We start from the raw sequence: 8,708 nt of genomic DNA on the forward strand, positions 1-8,708 counted from the left end.
AAACTTCTAACCTCTGTTGGAGTTTCTGGCTGTTTCCACATTGTGACTGCCTCAACTTTTGCCGGATCTACGGCAATTCCATCTTTAGAAACTTTGTGCCCCAGAAAAGAAATTTCATCCAGCCAAAACTCACACTTACTAAATTTAGCATACAGTTTATGCTCTCTTAAGATCTGCAGAACCACTTTCAAGTGTTGAACATGTTCCTCTCGAGTCTTAAAATATACTAGGATATCATCAATAAAAACTACTACAAACTGATTCAAGTACTTTTCAAAGACTCTCTGCATTAAGTCCATGAAGGCAGCTGGTGCATTGGTTAACCCAAATGGCATGACTGCAAATTCAAAATGTCCATATCTTGTATTAAAAGCAGTTTTAGGTATGTCTTCCTTCTTAATTTTCAATTGATAATACCCTTGCCTCAAGTCCAGCTTGGAGAAAACTACTGATCCTTGCAACTGATCAAATAAGCTGTCAATCAATGGTAGAGGATATTTATTTTTAATTGTACCCTCATTTAATCCTCGATAATCAATACGTAACCTCAAACTTCCATCATTTTTCTTAACAAATAGAACAGGTGCCCTCCATGGCGAATCACTTTCTCTAACAAAACCTCTTTCCAATAGATCCTGTAATTGTATTTTTAATTCTTTTAGCTCTACAGGAGCCATTCGGTACGAAGTCTTAGAAATCGGGGCCATTCCCGGCACCAGTTCAATTTTAAACTCCACTTCTCCCTCCGGAGGTAATGTTTTTAATTTTTCGGAAAACACATCTGGAAATTTCCTTACCACCGGCACATCCTCCAACTTTACTTGGTCACTGGGAGCGTTAATCAGGAAAGCTAAGAACCCTTGCGCTCATTTATACAATATTTTTCTTGCTCGAACTCCCGAAATCATAGCAGATGATGCTAACCTACCTTTCACATCCAATTTCAGGGTTGCTTCCCCAGGAATCCAAAATTCCACCACTTTTGCTCTACAATCAAGCTTAGCATGGTGGTGAGTTAGGAAATCCATTTCTATGATAACATCATACCCTTTTATGTCCAAACTGACTAGGTCTACTAGCATCTTACGCTCTCTAACCCAGAATTCGCAGTTCTTATAGGTTAGGCTAGTGATTATACTCTTATTACCCATAGGTGTCCTAACTTCAAGATCGAAGGGTAATTTAACAGGTTGAACACTAATTCCGAACATAAAAATTGGATTCACAAATGAATGAGTTGCGCCAGGATCAATTAGTACTCTAGCTAATCGGTGAAAGATTGGAAGAGTACCTTCCACAACCTCCGAGGAATTAGGTACAGGTTGGTCATCCATAGCGTATACCCTGGCGGGAACTTTCGGCCTGTTTCCTCCAAAAGTGGCTTGTCTAGCACTTGGGGTACCACCTTCTTGTATTTTTGGACAACCGGCAATCTAGTATTCACTACTTCCGCACCTCAAGCACTTCCCTTCTTTCCTCCAGCATCCGTCCTCAGTATGGCCAGCCTTCCTGCAATATCCACAAGTTACTTGAGGGGTGGTCACACGACCTCATTGCGGGGCGTTCCTAATTTGATTCCTTCCACTTGATCCTCATCTAGTACCGATATCTCTTCTTCCGGTACCTCTTGCCCCAGCTCCTCTTGCTAGAGCGCCTCGTGGTGCTCCAGGACAATTTACTCCACCCATTTCTCGATCTACTTTGGCCGGTGGAACATTTGCATAAGTCGGCTCCCGACTGCTGCTAGGGCCAAATCTTTTCTTCGGCTGGAAGGATTTTAGTTGAGCTCTGGCAACTTCAACCCTCTGAGCTCTCTCTACGGCATCAGCAAATGTGTCCATCCGAACAGCAGCTAATCCCTCCTGAATTTCCACGTTCAGTCCCTGCACAAACCTCCTTACACGCCTTTGCTCCGTGGCTACCAATTCAGGAGCAAAACGGGACAATTTTGTGAATCAAATTTCATATTCGGCGACACTCACCGCCCCTTGCCTAAACTTGATAAAGTCATCCTCTCTTTTCTCTTGAATGAGAGGAGGTAGAAACTTGGTGTTGAACTCCCTTGTGAAGTTCGCTCAGGTCCTAGGAATATGGTTCCTATATCAATTAACCCTAATTAGGTTCCACCAGGAACGAGCAGCTCTCTCAAACTGAAATGCTGCAAAAGTCACTTCTCTCTCTTCCGTATAATTTAAAGCTGCAAAAATGTCAGAGATCCTCTCCCACCAACCTTTTGCTACCTCGGGTTCTGGGCCTCCATAGAACTTAGGAGGTCCAAACTTCAAGAATCTCTCTAATGCCTGATCCTCTGTATCGATTGGGCCTCCTTGATGATGCACCGCTCCAAGGGCTTGGTGCTCAGTCATGCGCTCTAGTACATCGATTATTCTATTGATTGCGGTGGCCACTGGGTCTCCGGCCACGCTTCCTTGACCCGGGTCTTGATTGACCTCAGGTTCCCTATCACCACCGCCCTCAGGGTGTTGTCTAGTTGATCTCCCACGTTCTCTACCTCTAACTCATCGATCCATAACATAGTTATGGCTATTGATATAAATGAAGTAATAAGCGAAGATATTGTTACTTATTTACTTATTATATTTTCTTTTATAAGAAAAATCAACACGAATATTAAGGAAAGAAAAATAAAACACTTAACATATATATTCGCATACCAAAATTCATACAAATAACAGGTTAGGGTGCCTTCCAAAAGTATGGCACACAAGTTTAGCAAATATATACAAACAATCCCTTAAACCAAAAATAGGGATATAGTGCCTCAAAAGTAGGCCGTCTAACTAGACAAAATGCTACCACCTATACTAGTGTCACCCTAACTAACCCTAGATATGTAGATACAAACAGATCAAACCTAGCAAACCCTCAGCAGGGCTACCAGGAGCAACGTTCTCCTTAGGGTCCTCCTCCGGGTCCTCCTCCGGATCCTCCTCCACACCTGCCTGAGCGGTACCCTGAATAATCCCCATGACCAAGTCTATCATCATAGTGGCGTCGGCCCTAATACCCGCACTCCTATCTCGTACCTCCTCAGCTACTCGAGTCAATCGAGACCTCTGTCTCCCAAACTCCTCACTAGCAGCCTCTGACCTAGCCCTCTCGGCTACTAACCTCTGCTCGAGCTCAGCTATACGATCCATCTGAGTATCAATCATGATGCTCAATTCCTCGACATCCTGGGTCAAAATGTGATTAGCATCCCTCAGCTGGCGACTCTCGTCATCTAAGGACAACACTAACTCATTAGGGTAAGCATACGTGACCCTACACTGGCATCGAGGGTACCTATCAGCTGGTGTATAATGTATACAAGATCCTCCGTCTCGTGGCCTATAGGAGATGGACCTAAGAGATTCTACATGTCCATTAGCCACTTCGTTACCATTAGCATGTCCGTTTCCGTTTTCCATACCTGCAAAATAACCAAAATCCAAAGGTTAATACTTAATAGCTAACTTGCTCAAGTACTACTTAGAATGCGTCTAATATCTCGCTTCTTAACTCTAAAAAGGTTCAGGGTTTCCAACACTTCTAATAAATCTTTTAAATAATTTGTCTAACCTAGGCCCTGATACCACCTGTGGCGGTCCCACTTCTCACTAAGGCGAACCAGAGGGTTGGCGGGTCGCCTGCCTAGATCTCGCCAGAACTCACGCAAGAAAATCGACTAAACCCTTTCCACGTATAACTTAAACCGAAACAAAATTCGTCATCCGAACATGTCAAACCTTTAAACAACCGGAATACTAAAACACATTAATTTCAGAGATAACATTGACATTGGACATCTGCATGTTCACCCTTAGAACAACTCCAACTAGCTTAACACATAACTACACTTATACAATACAAACCACAAAGTGAAATCCGAAAATTACAAATTTATTCATACAGGCCAAAGTTTAGGATTTGCACTTTTCCAGCTTCAAGTGGCAACCCAAAACAAAAGATACATAGACTGATTCGAAACAATATTTACAAAACCAAAAGCAGATTTCAAATCTCTCGAACGCCAAAACCTGTTAAGGAAAACAAATATCGTGTGGTGAGCTAAAACTCAGTGGTGCCCAAAACATGCAATCATATTACACAAATAGTAAATAATAACTTCAAACTTAAATTCAGCAAGTAGAAAAGCGTATAACAGCACAGGGTAGGATACAGGGGCTCTCAGCAGCCATTTTCCACTAGCTTGATCAAAATTAACCGCAGTTGACCCTCCGTCAACTCTCACTATCTAAAGTCCATGTAGATTCATTATTTTTTTTCTCTTAACACGCTCCAACCAACTTACTCCCACCGGGCCCGCACGCCTCACGAGAGAGTTTGGTATTGTTCGAGTATACCTTTTTGTAAACTAGTTGAGGGATTCACCCAACGACGTCACATTATAAACTAGTCGAGGGATTCACCCAACGACGTCACAACACGCTTTTACCAAGACAGGATAAGAGGCCCTCCCACCCTAAGGTGTGGTACGTTTCCCTGCCTGGTAGATTAGTTGACGAGTCCACGCTCCAGTCAACAATTGCAAAATATTCGAGAAAATATTTCAAGCAAGTCACCACTCGAAAGGCTAATGCAATAAAGTACACACTGCCACTTCGATGGTTCAGGAAAACCACTTTCCAATTATCACATAACAGGTCAAGAAAGCATTTTAACACTTTAGTCATAGAACAAGCACGGACACTCACCAAAAGTGAAGCTCAAAAGTCAAGTTGGGAATCGAAGTCCACGCCCTCGCTAAACCCTAAAAATTCAAGTTTTAAAAACTATAAGTTTTACTAAACAAACTCTTGGTTTATATACAAAAGATTATCTAGTATAAAACTAATTTATTTACTCGGAATAAATCAATAAATCTCTTATAATTAAAGCTAGTAAAGTAATAAAATATTTCGTATGATTCCTTTAAAGTTACTCTTCTTTCTAGAGGTACAACTAAAACCAATTTAATTCAAACAAGTTTTCTTGCCAAACAAGTTTTTCCAAGCCTTTTATTTGAAATTATTTAAATCTAGTGTTTTTAACAATTTTCCTCTAAAACAACTAGCCAAGGATAATTTTATGAAAAACTTAAAGTTTGGAAGTTAATACAATTATTTCTTAAAAGTAATAAAACTAGTTCAAGCTAAGAAAAGACTTAGCTAGTTAGCAAGGTTTTAAGAGTCCCGACATTTAAATTTTAATATTAACGTACTGTACTCAATTTATATAACTTAATATTAAGACAAAACATTTCAATAAGGCTTGATAAAAAATACTTGAATTCAAAAAACTAAAACGGACCTCACGATTCCAACTTATTTGCACTTTGAATTCCAAGTCACCAATATAGTAAAATCACAATCCAAACATCAATATCACTAGGGCTTCATCAATCATTAGCCCTAAGTCTCAACAGATTCAGTTCCAAACAAAATTCAACAAAGAAAGTCCAAGGTATCAAAACAAACCCAAATCACAACCCATGGACCTTCCAAGTACATTTCAGCCAACTACTTGAACAAATTCCCCAAAATTTACATGCATGACCGTCTTAGGATATTCTAAAGTGCAATCAGCAATAATATGATATTTTACAGCCCCAAGATCTAAGAAAAAACAGTAAATAATTTCCCTTTATCTATCTCGGCTAAGCTGAGAAATTCCAGCAGTTAATTGGTCATAAATCCGAATTTTCTTCGGCTAAAACCTTGTATTTTGCACTCAAATCTCACATGCACAACTCCTTAACTAATTAGCTATCATTTCTAGTCCAAAACAGGTTCGGATATCAGCAACATTCATCCACAATTCCAGAAATTTTGTTCAACTACCTCGGGTGAGCTTGCATGCAGAAGATTGTTGTTTCGTTTTTTTTTTCTTACTTAACCGAACTAACGAACTTCATGCAAAGTTTAATCACCTAGTTTTTAGTTAGCTAAACACATTTATAAGCTCAGATTACTTCAGAGAAACAAAATTAAAGCTGCATTTCTGTTTCATCTTCTCGGCAAAACCCCAATTCCTTCGAATCAGATTTTCCTTATGCTTTGATTCATCATCCGAATGCATCAACTTCACATGCAAGTCCATAACCAGCTTAATCTACCTATAATCTATTGATTTCAGTCCAGAAATTACCTCTACTGGAAGCTTACACACGCGACAGAAGCTGAAGTTTTCTACCTCTCCTCTCGGTTAACTCACACACGCGATGGATGGTTAGTCTGCTGTCCTGGTTGCCGGTGGTTGCAGGTGTGGTGTTTGTAGTTGGAGATGGCCACAGCTGGTTGAGGTGAAGTTGCAGAATGAAACGGCAGCTCGCGGTGGGGATGAGGAAGGTAATAAAGCTCACGACTATCTCTCGGACAGTTCCGGACTCACAGCTCACTCAACTTCCTTCCTTTTTTTTTTTTCCTTGCTCTCTCACTCTCGCCGATGATACCAAGGTAGGGAAATGGAAGTGAAGTGGAGTTGTTGTAGGTGGGACTGATGTGTAGTGGAGAGGATATGGTGAGGAGTCGCGGATGGGGTTGGGTGTGTGGGTGGAGAAAGATGAAATTGCATCCAGCAGAAATGGAAATGTTGGTTTTTAAGGTTGGCCGAGGAAGCTTTGGTGGTTGCATGGTAATTTCCGAGATTGTGGAGGTTATTTTAGTCTTTTCACATTTCATCCGAATTTCCACTCAAGTCCTCAATTCTAATCTAACTCCAAAATTTGCCCCAAATGTAAATTGAATGCCTAATAATATATTAATCTCGCAAAGATTCGATTATTGAGGTTTTAACGTCCTAAGTATTCCAAGGCAATAAAATTAATCTAACTCAGGCAATATTAATTTAACATAACCAAAACCAAGTAATTTAATATTTTAGCACAATTATAGTATTTATAACATAAGAATTGTGTTCACATACTTAGTTAAGAGCACGTATACTTAATGCTAGAATTTACTAATGAATCAAAAGTGCAAATGCAATATGCATGGGTATATATATATAGATAGGCATCTTTCAAGGTTCTCACAGATACTTTTACTAATCAAACCTTAAAATAGGGTCAAATTTTTAATGAATATCCTAAAATGTCCGCATCTAATAAAGTTTAATTTATTCTTCTAAACAATTATATAGTAATTTAACACAATTACAAAGGGATGAGTGTCAAATTTTTTATGCCTGTATTTGTTATTTGGTAATCAACTACAACAATATATCTCATTAGGACAGTCTACTTTTAATATGCTTTATTGAAGATAGAGATTCTTATTAAGATACAGAAGAAAGTGTCACCGTAATTTTTTTTTTTTTAAGTTTGTGGATTAGTCAAGCGATGGAACTACCATAGTTTAGTAGTGATTTTAGGTCATTTATTTTTTAGGTATTGTTCATTTATTGTTTATTTTGATATTAGAATAAATAAATAAACAAACAAAAGCCGCAAATTAAAAAGAATTAGATAATAGTTAAAGTTATAAAAAAAATACTATTAGTTTGACATTTGATCACGATAGAGGCTAGGGACTAATAGTACAATGATTTTGCTGATAAAATATAAGAGTGATGAATATGAGCTAAAATAGAAAAAAAAAAAAGAAGTATAAAACCCATCCTTTGTATTAAGGTTGTTAAAAAAGAACTAAAAATATAGGTAACCAAGAAACCAAATTTGTTCAAATCGAAAAATAAGGTAATCAACTCGTAATTTTTAAAATAGTTAGGTTACCTAAACCTATTTGAAAATTTAGATTAGAATATGATTTTCAAGTTTTAAAGACTGCGGTTATCCAGACCTACCTATGTATGTGAAAGGTTCATTAAGATAACTAATATCCAAACCTCAACTCATAATTATTTAGTAATTTACTAATAATTTAAGTTATGAGACCCATGCCATTATACATTTTATTTTTCACAACTTATAAATTTGTATATTTAACCCTATCTTCCATTTGCTCTTTCCATTTCCTACATTTGTTGCCACCAATTTCATTTACTCTACCACTCTACTTTTTGTCTTTCTTAACAATTTATTTTTCTTCCTCATAAATTATATCCACTTTACCATTCTAATTATTTTATTTTTAATTTTGAGAACTTACATGTTTGGTTTGTGAAGCAACCTGTCATCCTTAATAAAAAAAAATGAATTATTAGTTTTCAAGAAGTAGAGGAAACAAAAACAATTTTTTGGAACATTTTATGTTTTAATTATCTATCGTGTTTTGATTTTTTATTTTGTTGGTGATTTTTTATAGTTGTAGGACTAAGCACTCTTATTAATTTGGACACCCGTTCTATTGTTTTCTTGGTTAATCTAATTTTATTTTTCTTTTTCTCCTACAAGCACAAAAGGATTAGGTTACCCTATATATTCGACCCTATTCTGCAGGTTAATCGGTTAGCAGTTAACCGATTGAATAGAGGTAGGATATGGAATGTAATTTTTGCTGAACCGTTACTTATGGTTAGGATCCCTGAAATTGCAAATGGACTGATTATTCATGCATGAATACCCCTACTTTGTATATAAGCATGGCAAAGTTGCAAACAAAGGAGTTTTATAAGAATTTTAAGACTAGTATTGTCATTTTAAATGGACAAGGAAAGTGGGTATATTTTTTTACAAAATCAAGGGCACTAAGTAAATTTATTAGAAAACTCATGGGAGGTTTCTGGTTTTATGCCATTAAACAGTT

Source organism: Coffea arabica, chromosome 3c (genome assembly GCF_036785885.1).
Source record: "Coffea arabica cultivar ET-39 chromosome 3c, Coffea Arabica ET-39 HiFi, whole genome shotgun sequence".
Classification (NCBI taxonomy): Eukaryota; Viridiplantae; Streptophyta; class Magnoliopsida; order Gentianales; family Rubiaceae; genus Coffea; species Coffea arabica.